This window comes from Nicotiana attenuata, chromosome 11 (genome assembly GCF_001879085.1).
Source record: "Nicotiana attenuata strain UT chromosome 11, NIATTr2, whole genome shotgun sequence".
Classification (NCBI taxonomy): Eukaryota; Viridiplantae; Streptophyta; class Magnoliopsida; order Solanales; family Solanaceae; genus Nicotiana; species Nicotiana attenuata.
The window spans coordinates 54,729,893-54,749,784 of record NC_031999.1 but is presented as its reverse complement, the minus strand read 5'-3'; the positions used below and the strand labels follow the sequence as shown (position 1 = coordinate 54,749,784).

The 19,892-nt window shown below is 38.2% G+C and overlaps 1 pseudogene; it reads right to left on the bottom strand.

Moving 5' to 3' along the window:
* LOC109234908 lies at window positions 700-2,943 on the bottom strand (annotated as a pseudogene).

The following is a 19,892-nucleotide window of genomic DNA, read 5'->3' as shown; positions in this document are numbered from 1 at the left end:
CTTGAGTTAACTTCTAGAATTTGTAGGTCTAAGGTGAATTAAGAGATCAATATAGTTTTCTTTAACACTCTGCTTTCCTCTCCGCTGCCATCAACCTAAACAGTAGATATCAATCATTGCTAAAATCCTAATGCTGATCTTAGAGTCGTTAAATTTAATTAAAGGGGATGACAGTGTGTTTAGTTCGGCCCATTAATTGGAGGGGTCAAAGTCTATTTTGCTGCTTCATTGATCCAGATCAAAACTAGCAGTTTTTTTCTCCTAATTATGGGCTACTCATTCACATTAGTTTTCTCTTCAATTGAAATAATTTCAGAGAGATGTAATTTTTCTGGTGATACAAACTGAAAAGACATGCTTATGTTTTATTACATTCAACATGATTGAATGATAATTTCTTTATTAACAAGAGATACTCAAGGGGCATAGGTGCCTCGTCTTGGATAAATATTCGCCTCACATCTAATAGAAATATCTTTTTCTATGCTCTAAATTCATAATCTATCAACTACTAGTTAGATTGAATAATAAACGAAAGTAATCGTCATAGATAAACTTTAAATCCATTAATCTGAAAATTCATTTTCGAACTGACAGGGCAACAATATTGTGAATCATAGAATTATACTTACACACACAGATGAGAAGTACATAACACGTTCTCAAAAGACATGCTTAGTGAATATGCAGTAATCAATGCTATCCTGACAAAGGATCAAACTTAAGATTTGTGGCGACAATGGGGCTCCTAACCACATGTTTCTCTCCCTTTTCTACCCAGCTTAAAGAACCATGAACCAGAAAATCATTCATTAGTTTTGGACATTCTACCCTCAGCTTGTAGCTTTGCTTCTCATACTTCTCTTTGAAAACCAATTTTTCAGGAACAACACTAACTTTAAATCCAGGCATTGCAGTAAGCTTGGCTGTATATTCTGACACACCATCTCCTAGATTAGTCACTGTCCTCTTGAATTCTTGTATCCTTGTAGGATCCAACTCGCTGCTACTCCAATTGAAATAAGCAATGAAAGATGGATAGTTTAGGTCCAATAATGGGTTGGAGCAAGTATAAGATGAGGACCTAGTGATGGTTTTTATCTGTTTGGATGTGAAATTAAGAGCACAAAGAAGATTAACGTAATCTTCTGGTGTCGTATCATAGATGAGACCAGGATCTAGTGCCTTATTAGGATTGATATGGCCAGCATCCATAGCAAGAGGAGTGGCAGCAGCATTCTGTTGGCCAACGTCTTGAATTGGGTTCTTTGTGTTATCCAGCTCATCTGCTGTGGTCATCATGGCCGATCGGACCGCAGCAGGGCCCATTCACGGTGTACCCTTTTCAGAAGCGCAGCTACACCAGCAGCATGTGGGCATGCCATTGATGTACCAGAAGCAAGGTTGAAGATATTGTAAAGTTCAGTCCCTGGACTCACTGGTGATATTGGAGACCATGAAGCTAGTCTTAAGTAACCAGGAGCGATCAAGTCAGGTTTGAGGATGAAGGGCACCTTTTTGATGGCCCCCTCGAGCTAAAATGCGCGACCGCTGGCGCTGTTCCGACACCAATTAGTGTGCCTGGAAGTCCAATCCTCGCTTTTGGATGTACTTCAAAACTTGATCACCATCTTGGAAATTCAAAAAAATAGCTGGGAAATCTGTTTTGAGGTATTGAATGTCATTTGTTATGAAGATACCACCAGCAGCTTTCGAATATCTCACATTTGCAACTTGGTACACAGTTGCTGCCACTCTGTCATTGCAGACCACAAATTTGTCTGTAACATTTTGCAATTCCTTCGTATCTAAGCAAGTCTTGACAAGGATAACAGAAATTTCCCTTGAAGAATTCCCAGGGTAGAGAGATAAACCAGTGACTGAAACTCCATTACCAAGAGTTAATTTCCTGATAACATCACGGTCAACTGTGCTAGCAGCAACAGTTAGAAACCAAGGTGCCTCATTGCGCAAAGATTGATAGAAAGGCCCTTCATTTCCTGCAGCAGTGGAGACAAATATGCCTTTCTCCATCGCAGCAAATGAAGCAACAGAAATAGGATCTTCATATAGTGGAACTGGAAGAACCGAGCCTAATGAAATGGACAGGACATCCACACCATCCGCAATTGCCCGATCCATTGCGGCTAGAATATCTGAAAAGGAACCATCTCCATCCCAGAGTGCCTTGTAGATGGCCACATGAGCCTTTGGTGCTATGCCTATAGCAGTGCCAGGGGCATAGCCAAAGTAAGAGGCACCCTCTACAGGACTTCCCGCAGCAGTAGAGGAAGTGTGAGTTCCATGTCCATCTGTATCACGGGCAGAATTCACTGTCATAGCAAGACTTTTCCCGCTAGCAAGTAGGCCTTTGTTGAAGTAACGCACTCCAATGAGTTTCTTGTTGCACAAAGAAGTATTAAAGTGAGTGCCACCTTCACACAATCCTTTCCACCTTGATGGAATATCATTCATGCCCTCATCATCGTAGCTTTTGCTCTCTGGCCAAACCCCTGTATCAACTACACCAATAATAACATCTTTGCCATAGTGTGACTTTGGCCATGCACCAGACATCGAGTTGAGTCCAAGAAAGTGCGATGTGCGGCTAGTCTGAATTGTAACAGCCATGTCCTTCATTGAAGAAACATAGCCCGGAAGATTTTTTATCGTATCGTGCTCGGAAGGGGAAAGAGTAGCACTAAACCCATGCATGGCATTGGTGTAAGTATAGACGAGTTTAGACGAAGAAACGCTGGTACTGTCTAATACAGAAGCTAGAGTAGCGAAGTACCACGTATGGGGGCTTGAAAAGGCTTTTGGCATGGCTGATGCGTCCATATGGACGATATAAGTGTCTGACTGATCGGTCGTTGTTGATGGAAGTAAGAGAATTAAGATGGGAAATAACCAATGACACAAGGTGATAGGATTAGTAGCCATATTTTTTAGCAATAGCTGGAGGATCGGAGGGGTGATTACTTTAACATAAGAGCTGTTTGCTTATATAGAGGGAGGTGTAGGAAGCCAATTACAAGTCAAGCCTTGACGTAATTTAATTATTTCTACGCCTTTAGTGTTAGTTTACTTATTGACTCCAGCTCCGTCCGAGCTTAATTTGTGTCTCCAAAATGTTAATTTCCATTACTTTTTATTGAGTTAACATCCAATTATGAATTTGGACTATATCTGAATTTGTCTACGTTGTTATCCATGCATGGGGACCATGCTAATCTCCCCCTTGTTCAATTTTTACGATATCTCCAAAGAACTAATTATAGAATTAACATCAAATTGCATTATAATAGTTGAGTTTCGAACAAATTTTTACTGAGTTAATGTCAAGTTATTGCAAAGTAGCGTAGTTCTCCTTACAAACACGGATGGGTTTATGATATATATATATAAATGAAGTGAAAAGAAAGTGGAAACAGAATTGTTTATTAAATGTAACATAAAATATTATATATCTCATAAAAATAATTGTCAAGTGAAGTTGTTTAAGTATGTAACTGTTAGGACACGGAAGGAGTACAAGCTAGTTCTTTGTGGCTTCCACTTTACCAAATCTTTTGTTGTATAACGTTTATATGTTTGACCTTTGCTTGTTATGAATTGTATGCAAATTTAGGGGGAAGTCTGATTAGTAACAGAACAGCAGTCGCTGGTTATGAATTTCTTGGAATAAAGTTGGATAATTAAGATTACATAAGGGATTTTCTTATGGTTCTTAGCCTATTGAAAGAATAAAATGAGGTTAGTAAAACAGCTGGAAAAAGAAGAAGAGGGAAATAGTTCTTTTTGATATTCCAATAAAATTGGAACCTTATCAAAAATAAAAATAATAATTGTAAAGAATGTTGGTACACAAAGCTCTAGATATATGAATGTCATTTTGCATTTCTAAACTTAAGCTTAGAGTAGCAAAGAGAAGTTAGCCTGAGTAGAGGACCGAAAAATTGAAACCTTGTATTTTAATGTTAAGTAAAGCGCGTAAATTAAAAATAGCACTAGTGTTAGTGCACCTGTTGTCTATATATATGCCAAAATATAAGTATATTTAAATTAGGTTTAACAAAAATGTACAGTTTATCACGACTCAAAATTCCACTAAAACCAACATGTAATATAGATTCGAACCAACGAAAATAAATTATATGACTTAAATAATATAAATAGCAGATCCAAAGCTTCAACAATAGCTAATACAAAGATATCATAACTTCAAATTTCCAAAACCATGTAGTACGTCTTGTGCTCTAAAACTGAATACAAGGAGATGCCTCAATAATACTATACTTTCTCAATATATACGTAACAGTATGAAGATAGGGGAAGGGGGATCCAAGTGTTTGCGGGCGATCATACAACACTACCTTGAATCCTCTCTATCAGCAACAATGCTCACTTCTGAGATCCGCTATTGCTAGTGCCCGGATCTGCATAAAATATCCAAAAGTATAGTATGAGTAAGGGAAAAAATGTACTAAGTAAGTATTGAGACTAACCTCGGTGAAGTAGTGACGAGGTTCAAGTCATGTGATAATCACTAGTCAAAGAACCTGTGCAGTTATAATAACTCGCAACAAGAAAAATGATCAAAGAGACAATCTTATCAATAATCAAATCAGAGATACTCAACATGAATGATTCAATATTGGCAAAATAGTCATCAACAAATAATAGAGGCATTGAGTAACATGTTGGAACTCAGCATATAAGCACATACAATACATAACAAGGTGTAAAGGATTCACTTGCATGATCAAAGCTTTCACCTTTGTGCTCAAAACTCACCATCATTGGATTCTATATAAGAATCAACCAACATTAGTCAATTTAGCACAATCCGCGTGTACGTGTCACGACCTAAAATCTCAACTAAGGGGTGTCATGGGACCTAACACCGCTTGTTAGGAAAACCAACACATAACATAAATAAAGGGACTATATTGGGCATAAAATAACAGGAAATCATAAATAAAGGGCAAAGCTCGATAATGTATCACACAACCAAACCAACAACCATCTAATACCTCCCAGAACTAGAGTCACTGAGTACATGAGCTTCTATAGAGTTATTAAATACAATATACATTGTTTGATACGAATAAACAGTAGAAAGTCTAAAAGATGGGCGACATCAAGGCCTGCAGACGAGAGTGCAACACCACCTCGAGTCTCCACAACAAGTGAGCTAGTCCGTCCTCTATGTGCCGCATGGTCCGATACCAAAATCTGCATAAGAATATATGTAGTATGAGTATCCCAATATACTCCGTAAGTTTCGAGCCTCACCCCGACAAGGTACTGAAGAGGCTAAGACAATAATGTCACGCTGCAAATACGGGCAGGTGAGACCAGCGCCCTATGCCTTACTTGACAGAGCATACCAATTGAAACTTATGTTATCTGGTATATATGACTGCTTAGGCCGACGAAGCCAACTAAATACCGTTCTGAAATATCTGAAGCCATCAGGGGCATAACTTCTGGAAATCAAGAATGAAAAATTAATCTCAACTGAACGGGAAGCAACCTAATATATATATATATATATATATATATATATATATATATATATATATATATATATATATATATATATATATATATATATAGACACACACATACACACACATACACAAGCATGTCTACAAGCCTCTACAAAATACAACTGTATTATTGTCTGGACAGGTCCCCGACCTACCCAGATTGTCTGAATATACAACAAAAACTTTAGGCTTGGTAACTTCGGATGATGTGGAGCTTACCAATCAAGCAGTATAATGGCGCGCCTCCTGCTGAGGCCTATCTCTCTGATTGTTAGGACCTATAGGCATAAAATGTAGCACCCCCGGCAAAGGGGTGTCAGTACAAAATAATTTGCCGAGCATGTAAGGAAACCGAATAACTGAAACTGAAGCTGAAATTGAAATTGAAATGAGATACATGACTGAATGTAATCTTAGGGACCAATGATAATCTAGAAACATACATACCACTCATATCATATAAGTAATACCGAAAAACTATTTGGCCTCATATAGGGCTAGGTGTGTATATGTATAGCCCCATAGGCAACTGTATAGCCCTGAGTGTATGGCGCGAATCTATCTAGCTCCGTAGGCGTATGGTAATATAGTAAATGACATATGTATACTCTCCATTTCTGAACTAGACATGGAACAATGCTAAAGTAAATAGGGATTCCCAACAAGGGATTGTTACGTCACGAGTAAGATGGAATAACCCAATATTGGATCTTTACAAATGACTTTTCGGTCATCCTATGTTCGGAACTTACTTAACTATGGATTTATGCCATCGAAAGAACAGAATTAGTCTTTACATACCTTTCGTCAATTGATCAACAACTCAGTACGCTTAACTTGAGCAACACCTCAATCTACAATCAATGATAATGACGCTATCATCAAGCTATGAATGATAAAACTATCATATATAGAACGACAAGCTTATTCTACGATAAAATGGGCAGCATCTCCCATGCTTCTTTTACAATCCTTAGGTCTCCAATAACAACAACAATCACAACAACCAGAAACTACACATTTAGCTTTTCAACCAACATAAATAACACATCTAGCGACAAGCTCAAGTTACAACTAGTAAAGCTACACTTTGAATCCTTTTTTCTTTCAAGGTACATAGCAACAATATTAACAAAATACTCAAGTATTACTTCATGATTTTCAGCCATAAGACAATATAAAACCAACTCCAAAATAGTTTAGCAAATACAACAAGCGATAAGGAAACTATTGTTAAGCTATGGGAACTAGAAATTGACACAAAAGGCAACAAGCTCTTCTATAATAATTTGGATAGCACCTCCCCTATTTTTTCACTTTCCTCAAACCTAAACAATCAAAAAACTACATATCATCTGAATCTTTCAACCGGATTCCAACCTAGCTAATTGATGCATCTCTCAGCCAGCTTCTTTCCTTGGCCCCCAAATCAATCAGGCCGCTCGTCGATAGACGGTTGGTTGCATTGGTTACAATGTTAACCTTATCCAAACGGTATAGGATTATCCATATTGAAATTTTTTAAAATACCGAAGCCATCACCTATATCATCAGCTTAGCTCCGTTTAGCTAAAGGTGGGCTTGAAGCTTTTATGGTTTATAGATTCTCAACATGTACGCTCTATAGATAACACCATCGTATCTGAAGCACGTGTACCACTATGGTTAGCTCCAGTTCGCGGTTCAAATAAACCTTTCGTACATTCTCACTACTATTGGTCATAAATGATTCCCCCCTCCTTTCTACCTCTGCCACTTGCACTATGCATATCTAATTTATCATATTTTTTCCCATTTTTAAACTTCTGGTATGTGCATAATCTCAAACATTTCTCCCTATTCCAATTATCCATGTCAATATACAATAGATGATGATTCGTTAACTTATTCCCTTATTTGGCACATATAAGATTCTGATGAACTTGACGTTATAAGATGATGTTCCACAATATCTAAATTCGATCGTTGTACTTAGACCAAAACCTCTTTCCTTGTCTCATGGTTAACACCTTTTGTCAATAGCCATTGGGAAAGATTCCCTTATTCTCGTTAAGCTTGTGAGCTCATTACATTATTTACCCCATAGAACCTCTGGTCAATTTGAATCATCTATCATCATCCTTACTTGCCCTTCACTTCGTCTTTGTTCTAATAATGTTATCTCTGAACACAACTCTTTAATGACTTCCTTGTATCCTAGGCTTATTGGCCCTTTTTCTATCCTTCGTATGCTTATATTGAGCTTTAACCAGCATTGCTCCTGTCAGAATACTTTTTAAGAGTCGTGAATGTAGGTGTTGTGGGATCAATACTTCGCACATTTAGATCCAATTCGTAGTTTTGTATGATCTAATGACTCATTTGAGTTTCCTTGTCTAGCCATAATTAGGTCTTTAATCAACCAATTGCTTAATCATTTTACCTTTACATTTATTTTGTGGTTGACTTGTGGTGGTGTCTCTTGAATTTCCAGCCGAAAGGTCATTACTGTCTCTTCTCTACCATTAGTTCTTACACACTATTCCAGACTAGTCACATATTTTTGAAATCTAAATAACAACAATCTCATTCACTTCTATCCTTTTTGTCGTAATCCTTCTGCATGTCTATCATTAAGAGAAACATATTTCTGCCTTGATACTTCATCATATCATTCAATACGACTCGCTGACTATTCTCATGTTTCTTACAACCATCCTTCAAATTTCCTGAAAACTCTTGCCGTCACTTGTCCCCAATAAGATGTTATCATCCAGAAGGTGTTTGGAATTATACCATGATGTATAATGAGTCCGAAGGTCCTATCAACCCAATGCCTATGGCATACTTTAACTTACTAGTATCAATACAAGTAACCCTTAATGAAAAGTGGTAATACAACTCCTTTACATATGGATGAAGGGACTATGTCACCTCCTACTACTGCTTGGACAATCCAATCCTTGTAAATAACTTGGGAACCACTCTAGTTATATCGCCTTACGTGATCTTTTTAAATGTATTAATGGTCACCCGAGAGACGTCATATGATTTCATTATCGTAACCTATCTCCCCTTAATGATATTCTGGGGACAATCCCCCAATTCATCTAAGGTAAGATGCTTCAATTTGGGTCGCATATGTGTTACGCCCCGAACCTGGGGGCGAGACTAGCACACGGTGCCTCATCTATCCTTGCGTACCAACTTGCGATTAGCGAACTCTGAACATGTGATGTCATACTTTGTCCATGGGCCACATTGCAAGACAACTGCGAATGTTGACTAAATATCAATATAAAGCTGGGCCGACAAGACCGTCATAACTACTACAACTGGCAAACCAACAAACTATACATAAAAGGCCTACAAGCCCAACATACTGCCCTAACTGACAGGATATGTGTACAAGCCTCATCTGGTGGATATACTGTGATCGGAACAGCTCCCTGAACTACTCATTACATATATACATATATACACAAGATGTACATAAAGCTCTATTGATACCCAATTTTTCCCTAGATATTTTTAATATGCAAAATAACTTATATATATATATATATATATATATATATATATATATACTATATCTATATCTATAATATACATATATACTATATAAATGTGTGTGTGNTAATTATTTCCCAAACTATTATTTTTGGTAATTCATTTATTGGATTTTTATATTTATGCTAAAATATAGCTAAGGTAGTTTTTTTTCATATTTTTATAAATTTATTTAGTATTTTTAAGCTAAATTGCATATAATTGCAATATTAAGCCTTTTAAGATTTAATTGTGTTTTATATTCATAAAATTAAGTCCTGTATTTTTTTAAATTATTAATTATATGTTATAAATCATATTAGTGCTTCCAATTTATTTTCAGAAATTAATTTACTATTTTTTATAATTTAAAAAGGAGAAAATTGGCTATTTAAATAATAGCCCAATTACATTTCAATTTTAGCCTAATTGTAACCCCAAATTAAACCCAATTTCCCCGGCCCAATCCCAATTCAAACCCGACCCTAACCCAATTTAACCATCCCAACCCGAATCCCTTACCTACCCTCTTTAATCCAGGCCATTGATCATTCAGATCAACGACCAATATTCACCCTTTACATTTTTAACCCTGAAAGACCCCTAAACCTAATTCATTTTCCGCCACCCGCCACCCGCCGCCTCTGAATCCCTTCCCTCTCAATTCTCTCAGCAACCTCTCATGAACCCTAGCCGCCGCCATCTAATTTCACCCTAATCCACCTCAACCCCTGCCTAATCCATGGCCTTTCATGGCCATTTGAGATGTGTATCGGCCTCCTATGGCTCCTGGGTGTTTATTTTTGTGGTTTCATGGCCAGTCCTCGAAGGAATCTGGTCCAGTCCTTGCTCAACTTCTGTTCATGGCCTTTCTCCGGCCATCCATGACCTTCCTCCGGCCATTCATGACCTTTCAAGGCAGATCCTTGACTTTTCTGGTTAGATCGGTAACTTTCAAGGTCTTTCTCACCTTTTCTGGGTTTTTCGAAACCCTAATCTTTGAGATCTTTCAATTTTCTTTAGATCTATCTTAGATCTGTGCTTACTACGAACTTCTTAAGTGTTTTCATGAAGGTTTCTCGATTTTCTTTCAAAACAACTCTTCATTTTTCAACGATTAGGGTTTTCCTTTAAGTTTTTTAAAAGATCTCTTCTCTGATTTTAATGTTGTTTATGATTTTGCTTGCTCATGTTGTTCTTCTACCTATTTCAGCATGTTAAAAACCCTAGTTCCCTTTTTGGTTTTATCAGAGTTCTGAAACCGTTTGTTTAAATGTGTACTCTTTGTTTCTGACTCTCTTCTCCTTGTTTGACTTATCTGATTTGAGCTCTTATCACCTTTTAAACTCGACTACTATCGAAGGCCTAATCAATTAAAAGAGTTTTTCCTCACTTGTTACTATGAGACCTTTACCTGCTTCTGACTCTCTTACCTGTTACTATGTTCTTCTTCACTGTTGATTCTATGCGACTACTTGACCTACTTGACTACTATGCTCTAAATATTTTTCTTACTGCTAAATCCTAGCTTACCCTATTGCTACTGTATGTTTGTGTTGCTTCTTTTTGTCAACATGTTTAACCCTGCATGCCTGTTCATTCCTTACTATTTATATGGTGAAGTGCAGAATCATGTTCCCTTCTTGATTGATCTTGATTTTCTCGATCTTCCGACTAGTTGCAAAAGCTTTTCTTTTATGAACCCTAACTTAACTCGTTCGTTTAAATTAACTGATTCCTCTCCTTTCATTACTGTGGTGTTTTACCTTGCTGAATCCTTTCCCAAAATAAGCCTATTTTGTACTTAGACTTGATTATTTACTTCATGCTTTTACTGCCCCTTATATGGCAATAATCAATCTGTATCAAGCTGATTTCTTTCCTTAATTAAACCTATTAGTATCCGTTAAGTAATGATTCCTTAATTAAAGGAAATCACTTGTGTTAATTGATTCTGATTGTGATTATTTCCATGTTTGTGTTAAGACTTTATTTATTAACTTACTTTTCACTCGTTTTCAAAACTATAAATACCCTGCACCCTCTCTCTTTCAAGGACACGAACAATCTGAGTTCAGAACACACACTTACACTCAAAACTCTCTCTCTTTTCTCTACTACTACTTGTACTACTGCTGTGTCTAGCCGGCTGAAAGCCAAGTCTAGATTGTGGAATCTTGCTTACTTTTACTTTCTGCACTTTGCTTCTCTACTGGTATGTTCTAGTTAATTTTTGAGCACCAACAACAACATGTTCCTTTAAGTGTTTTCAGTTTTCCTCATTCTTGTCCACTTCTATTTATGTTTCTGCAGTCAAATCATATTCCTAGCATGTTGTAATGTTCCCTTTTCTCTTAGATTAATGCTTGCCCCTGTGTTTTTTTTAAGCATGCTATGTCAGATACTTGTTGTGTTTGCTGACTTATAAATCCCAAACCCCCATATCCCCTCTATGTGTTTGTGTTCTCTTGCGGGTTTGTGGGCATGCCACCATCAGCTATTGCTGTGCATGACCAAACCTGACCCCTACTGGGGTCATATGCTTCATGCAATGTATTCCCAAACCCCTTGACCCCTTTGTATGACTCTGATGTTGTGTGTTTGATTTTTGTTCATTACCCCAACTGATTTCAAACACTTCTGCTACTGATTACTTTAAAAAAATGGACTTGTCAGTCCAGTTTTTTAACAAACTCTTTTTTAACTATGTTCCGCACTTCCACTATATTCCTAGAACTTAGGTTCTTCCCCTCTTGTGTGAGCCTTGCCTTGGGACCCTTGAGCTCCCTCTAAACTTGGACACATAAGGGTTGGCCCTTCCACACTGCACTCATTTTTGTCTGGTTATGCAAACCTGGGTGTAAGCACTGCCCGGGGTCCCTTGAGACCCTTAGGGAACTTTGACACACCCAGGTATGAGAAAGGCTTTGAAATTCTTGCACTGAAGTGGTTCATTATATAAATCAGAGAGGAAGTCAAGATCAGGCTTCCTTTGGTTGTAATTTCTTATTTCTGCACTTCTTTTGTAATTCATTCATTTGGGTTGCAATAATTTGTAAACAGTCATGGGGTGATTAGTAAAAAAAAAGAGGGTGGATAGTTGTATGTTGTGGGTAAATTGGGTAGATATCATGCCTATAGGATCTATTTTAATTCCGAACATGGCTTGTTAGATATCATGCCTATAGGATCTGCTTTGGTTTCAAAACAAATTCTGCATGTCTACTTCTACACTTAGATACCATGCCTATAGGACCTAAAGGGCTATAATTAGATATCATGCCTATAGGAACTCCGCTTTGAATCAAATAAATCCTGCCTACTCCACTTCATGTTCAATTAGATAACATTCCTATAGGATCCGTTTTGGTTTAATCCTGCATGGTTTACTTTTACCATGTCTATAGGATCTAAATGTTCAATTAGATACCCTGCCTATATGACTAAAATCAGCTTTTAATACTTAGATTCCATGTTTGTAGGAATTAAAATCAGCTATAATAGAGATCATGCCTATAGGATCTAAAACCAGTTTAGCTAAAAGTCAGTTTGACACGTACTCACCTGTTCTGAATCAGTTTAAATAACTTACTCTTTTAAATTAGATACGGTTAGATAGCATGTCTATATAGGATCCAAATCGCTCGTTTAAAATTGTTTTCCAACTTTACTACACCTTTAATCAGTATAGATATCATGCTCATAGGACATCATTACTACGCCTAGGCAAGCCTTAGGCAACTGCTTAAATAAAACCGGAATTGCCTTGGTTAATTACCAACTGCTACAACCAGCAGGCAGGCCTGATCTGGACTTATTTTTTGAGTTATATAATGAATCTGGTTCTGACTCAAACTCTGCTTTAGGATTTTACAGAAAATTCAGACCTTAATTTTTATGTCATGCTACTTATATGAATTGTTTGAGGAGGTATACGTGAGCCTCATAACTGCTTACATGTTTCGCTCTAAATGCAGTCCTACGTATTTTTTTGTATGTCGCCTAGTCTTTTACCTTTAAACCAAAGAGTCAGCCTAAAATCCTCTCTCTTATAGGAATAGTAGTCCGAAATACCTCCGGGGCTGATAGGAATGGGACGGGTAATAGCATGCAATAGAGGTCAAGACCAATCCGCGCTTTAAGTACCTTAACGGGGTGGGAAGGGTAGATATGGATATGATGACCGGTGCACTAATACCACGTGTATCCCCTCTTCTGAGGAGAGTCATACCGGGTATTGCATTGAGGTGATCCATATTATAACCAAACCTAGGACCCCCTTTATTTTTCTACAAACATGTCTAGCTTATAATTCTTTCAAGCCTTGCCTTTCAATAATTGTTTTCAAACGTTTGTGTGTTTAACATAAATCCCCTCTTACTTGAGCCTTTATTTGTTTACTTGCTAAATTGTACAAATTCACAAAAATCATCTGGCCGGGAAACACACTAGTGGATCTTGAGGGGTGCCTAACACCTTCCCCTTAGGATAATTTCAAGCCCTTACTCAATCTTTGGTAATCAAACTTAGCTGTAAATAAACTCTGTGGGTATCCTAATGCTCCTTAAATAATTAGGTGGCGACTCTTCAAAATACCCAATTCCCAAAAAGGGGAATGGGTCATTACACCCCATGAATGTCGAAACCTGGAAACTCCTCTCCTAACGAAAAAAGGGGGAAAAAGGGGGCGCGACAGCATGGGGACTCCACTGGGGATACTTAGGCTTTTACCATCTCAGATTGTTCTTGTGAATTTGTACCTCGCTTATGTGCAATTACCCTTTTAATTTCTTTCAGCATTTAATTTCCTTTCAAAAGCAAAACTTACTTATCTTCTTTGTTTCCTTCCTTTATTTCTGCTTTACATTATGAAACTGCTGTATTTATCGCTTTCTTAACGTGCAAATACGTGCCAACATGTTTTATTTATTGCATAATCATGCTCAACATCATATTCCACTTGTGCCAAACAATACCATAACAACGCTTTTAATGAGTGGTTGCGCTCTTCCTATATCATTACCCCTAAATTTGGAAAGGCATATTTGCGGTAAAATTAGTCGATCAGCGGTGTAGTCGATAGTTCTGTGCCTTCCCCCTTGAGTTTCCGCTCAAGGGTACCAGTATAAAACCCCATAGAAACCTTACTCTGTTCGAATTGTGCATGCATCATGGTCAAACCTAGCCGGGTCAATTATGTTGTCCACATAATGATCCTTTAGGACAGCCTTCTCCAAACTCCACTGGGTTTCCCTAATACCCAAACGGACATCAACACGTTCTGTGCATTTATTTGGAGAACTAGATGCTTCATGCTAATTGTTGTTGTTAAATAGTCGAGTCTGGTGGGGGTAAGGGCCTAACTTTATTTGTCTTGCGGAAATATGAGGCACGAAGTCCCTAGATTCGGCATGGTCACCAACATCCACCCAAGATTGCTAAGCTGGTAGAAAGATCTACACTTTAGTGACCAAACTCTCGTCCGAAAGTAACTGGGAAACCTACCTTCCCTCCTGGAGATCCAACCTGACAACAAAATCATAGAAGCTGCCACACTGTTTGGGATTGTGAAAGGGTTGTGTTCCGCTTTGGGGACATTGAAATGACACTCTTGCTAGATGAGATAGGAGGACTGGCCGATCTAGTGTGGGAAACTTCGGGTTTGTTAATTTCCGAAAACCGCAAAGGCAGGGGTTTCCTCAAAATGATGGGTTTGAAGAAGAATCCAGAATTGACATGCCTGAAGGAATCCTACATCCCTTTTTACTATTTGTATGAAAGGTACGGTCACAGCAAATCCTACCGTACCTACCCTGACGAGTTTTCCATCACATCCTTGGGGCACATTCATTGTAGGGTTTTCGTCTTCATGTTTTGTTTCCTGGGTCTGATCGTGTTTCCAATGAAGAAAGCAAGAATCCATACTAGGCTGGCCATGGTAACTAAGACCCTAATGGAAGGGATTGGTGGGCAGCCATTCAGCATCGTGCCCATGATCATTGCAGACATATACCGAGCCTTGGAGAAGTGTCAACAAGGAGCAAAACACTTCGAAGGCTACAATTTATTACTTCAACTCTGGTTCTGGAACATCTCCAGAAGGGCGAATACCGACAGGAGATTCAGCGAAGGGACTGGGATGATCACATCACTTTACCATCATCCAAAGCAAATGAATTATAGGAGCTATTTGATAATCTGACTGAAGAACAGGTTCAATGGATATTCGAGTGGTTTCCGACCGAGGAGTTCATCGCCCGATCCAGAGATGCACCTTTCCTGATATTGATTAGTCTGAGAGGAACATACCCTTATGTCCCTCTCCGAGTTATGAGGCAATCTAGTAGGAAGCAAGTTATACCCAGGGTGGACAAGATGAGTCATTTCCGGGCTGACTTCCAGAATGATGATAGTCCTTACAAGTGCCAAGCTCAGCATATGTGGCACTGCAAGATCATAATGGGGAGAGACACCATCGGGCCAGACAGGTATCATGCTGGTTGTGCTCCTTTCTACTCCGGTTGGTTGGAAGACAATCATGATGGTTTGGGCCAGCCAGGGTTTGCTCGAGGTCACAGGATATAGATGAAAGGGCCGAGGCACAAGTCAAGTACAACCAACTGTGCAAAAGGATCCGGGAGTACGAAAGCGAACACCGCGAGATACAAGAGTCCAACCAGAAGCTGATTGAGGAATGGAAGGACATGGCCGTCAGTGCCAACAAGCGACTAGGATACTTGGAGCGAGGCATAGTGGAATTGGAGAGAAAATTTCTCAAAAGGGTCGAAGATTGTCAAAATGCTGAAGGGACCGAAGGCGGACATCTAGTCAAAGCATACGTGTTGCTGGGACTTCGCGAGTTGGGAAAGCTGTTCGACGGGGCCAAGGATGCCGAATCTAGGGAAGGTCCTTCAGGGACCAAGTAGATAGGAGTTTATCTTTTCGCTTTATAAATGTAATAAGGCCAAATGGCCATTAGTGACTTTTATTTACTGTCAATTTGGATTCGTCTTATTTTCTATCAATAAAATGAGGCATTTAGCATTGTAAGTTCTCCAAATCAATTTGTCGCTAGGCCTACCTCAGGCATAAAGAGTTCCCCCAAATTAGGACACAATTTACATTCCCGCACTATGTGTTTAAATATTGCAATACTTCTTATGATCCTCACTAACTTTGTTACCTTTTTGTTTTTACTTTTTGTTTTATTATTCCCCCCCCCCCCAAAGGTTAGTTCGTGCACTTTGGCAACATCATCCTATTCCACGAGATCCAGGGGACCTCCACCTATTCCTCCTCTTAGTCCAATCAATAACAAGAACAAAAGCAAGATGGAAGATTTGAACAATGTTAGAAAGGAGAATCCAACTGAACGGGTAGAGGCCACTAATGGCCATGGTACTCAGGTTCCTAAGGAGAATGTATCCCAACTGGAATAGAAGTTGCTGAAATTCCAAGAAGCGCTCGATTAGGTTCGGAATATGGCAAGCCTGTCATTTTCCCTCAGCACCCCAGACATCAACTTTTCCAACACTCAAAACCCTACACCTCCTCAAAACATCTCAAAGCAATAGAATCATCCCGCTCCTCACCATCACATTTTTCCACCAAAGACCCAATGCAACACCTGCCATACCCCAAACAATACTCCACTACTCATCCCAGAACCCCAAAACTCCACAAACGATCACTTTCACACCCACCATAACACCCCTATCTACATGGAGACTGTAGACATGTGATTTTTGACCCCCCCAAGATTTTTTATATTTTAGCATGTAAATATTTAATTTAGGCCTAATATAGCTATTTTAACTATTTTTTGACTTCTTTACTTTATTTTCGTCATAAAAAAGGAAAATTACACAAAAAAATATTTTAGCTTACGTATCTTTCATAAATTTAAGTAAGAATTATACAAAAATAGTACCTTATTTTTATCTTTACATAATCTTGAAAATATAAAAAATATATGATAGTTTCATGTTAGATTTTGCATTGTGTAATGTTTTTATCTTATTTTAAAAGAAGTCAATTAAGGTGTTGGATCACAATTTTAAGAGTTTTAGAGCCCAATTCTTGGCCCAATTCGGATTAGTCCATTAAGCCTAGGGACCCTTCTAGACTCTTCTTTGGAACAAAAACAAATAAAAAAAGGACCCTAAGGACTTAACGCAAAAAGACTTAGGGACTAATTGACAAAATACACAAAAATACACCTAGACCTAGACCCTACCCCTATAAATTAACACACCCTTAAGGCTTGAGAGAGGCCGAAATACACTCAAGGGGATTCAGCGGCAGAATTCACAAAAGACATAAAACAAACAGTGACGAGAGGGGACGACGATTGAGTCCAAAAAAGATAGGGGAAAACTGGAGCTTAGGTTGAAAATCGACGAAGATTTGAAGAATCCTTTTGGTCTTTTGATTACTTCTCTAAGTTTTGTTTCTGCTCATCCTCACAATTTCAAAATACATACGAAGAGGAAAAAGTAAAAATGCTTCTGTTAGTTGGTGAGTGAATTTCAGAAATACCAAAATATATACACATATTACTGTTAGTTTCCTCCTTTTGATGTGAGTTTTCAAATATGGAGTTCGATTGAGACTTGAGACGCCGTCGAGTCAAAGCAGCCATTCGTGTTTCCATCGCGGTTCAGGGATCGTCTTTGGTGTTTCTCTTCTCGGTTGATTTTTTCAGAGACGAGGTTCTGTATCCATGTATTCTTCTACACTAATTTAAGAGATTTTACTCCTGAGGTCCATTCTTATCTATTCTCTATTTGTTTGTTTATTTTATTTTTTTTGACTTTATGTGTGCGATTTCTGGTTGATACTGCTTTTGTTAGTTAATTTTGTGAATGCTCCGTTTGGTTGTTGATTTCTGTCATCCAAAACATTTCTCCAAATAAAGTTACTTTGATGGAATCTTCTACTTAAGGTCCATATCTTCATCCTTTCCCAGGTGTTTGTTTAAGCTTGAAATTAAATTATACTAATGGCTGGTTGAAATGGGTTTAGGACCATAAATTTGGTTAATAAATCAAAAGAGAAATTGAATTTCGGTTTTATTCTGTGACCTAAAAATTGAATGCTTTTAGGTTATATAAACCTGTCTCGAGGTATTCTCAGAGATTTGCTGTGTCCTTGTGTTAGAGAAAAATGGTGCTTAAATATTCGAGCATGAGGGATTATGAAGTTCGTATAACAGGCTATTCGAAAGCTTTTTCCTACTTTCCATTTGACTTGAGATTGAATTTTCCAAAAACTTTATCAAATTGTGTGGTCAATTATTTGATGTTTTGCTGGTGTGTGGACTAGGTACGTCATTTTTGCTTCAATAGTTTCCGCTAGTATTAAGCTAATATTCATATTATAAGTGCAAGACTTTTCTACCATTTTTTTCTTACTTCTTTTTCTTGTTTCTTTCGTTTGGTTCCAATTTCTGAAAGTCATTGTTTGTTAGTTTAGGAATATTGAGTGATGATCTTTTAAAAGTAGTATTCTCGATTTGCGGGGGTGGGGAATGACCAAAGCTCATTAGTAATTAATGGTTCTCATGTTTAGGATTGGGCTTGGTCAAATGCATGAAATAGGAGGTTAAAAGGACGCGAGCATGAAATTTCTTTTAGCGAAAGCGGTCCATAATTTATGGCCCTCAAAAGTTTAGTTTTGAATTTCCTTTAAAATAAATTGAGGTGTGCCGCGCTAAATAAAATGATAAATTGCGTGGCCCTCATTAATCATTTCTATTAAAAAGCCATTTAGCAAATTTCCATGGCCTCCCGCAAAGTTAACAACGCGGTAGTTGCTTTAGGCGCGTCTTTTAATAATATTACCTTCTCAAACTCGGGTGTGCATTTTATGTGACCCAAATCCAAATCCTAAAACGTTGAATAAAATATGTTTCGGATTGCGGGTGCATTTCATGCGGCGCGATCCAAAGACATATTTTAAACGACGTTTAATCTTCTTTAAAAATTGAATAAAAGCGGTTAAAAGTTAAAATTTGCACATAGGTTCAAAATGTTCTAAAATCAGATAATTAAGCCGAATATAACAGTTGAGCGACCGTGCTAGAACCACGGAACTCGGGAATGCCTAACACCTTCTCCCGGGTTAACAGAATTCCTTACCCGGATTTCTGGTTCGCGACTGTTAAACAGAGTCAAACCTTTTCCTCGACTCGAGATTCAAACCGGTGACTTGGGACACCATAAATCTCCCAAGTGGCGACTCTGATTTTTAACAAAATGAATCCCGTTTCGATTGTCCTCTAATTGAAAAAACTCCCTTTATTATACCCTTTATGGGGTGTAAGTAGTAAAAAAGGAGGTGTGACAGAGACCATGCCACACTCCACCTAGCATATCTTAAGCACACCCGAGTCTGATGAAAAAGACCTACTTATCAGAAACCTGGCTAAGGAACTTAAGAAATTGACTAGCCAGATTCAGGGCGTTGAAGGAAGTAAAAGAATCGAGGGGCTGAACTATGAAGATCTTTGCATACAGCCCGATGTCTAACTGGCCGAGGGATACAAACCTCCGAAGTTCGAAATGTTTGATGGTACAGGTGATCCAAGGGTTCATCTGAGGATGTACTGCAACAAGCTGGTTGGAGTCGAAAAAGATGAGAGAATCCACATGAAGCTGTTCATGAGGAGTTTGAAAGGAGATGCACTGTCCTGGTACATCAGCCAAGATCCAAAGAATTGGTCAAGCTGGGTAGGCCCGGCATCCGATTTTATGGACAGGTTCAGGTTTAACACAGAGAATGCGCCGGATGTGTTCTATATACAAAATC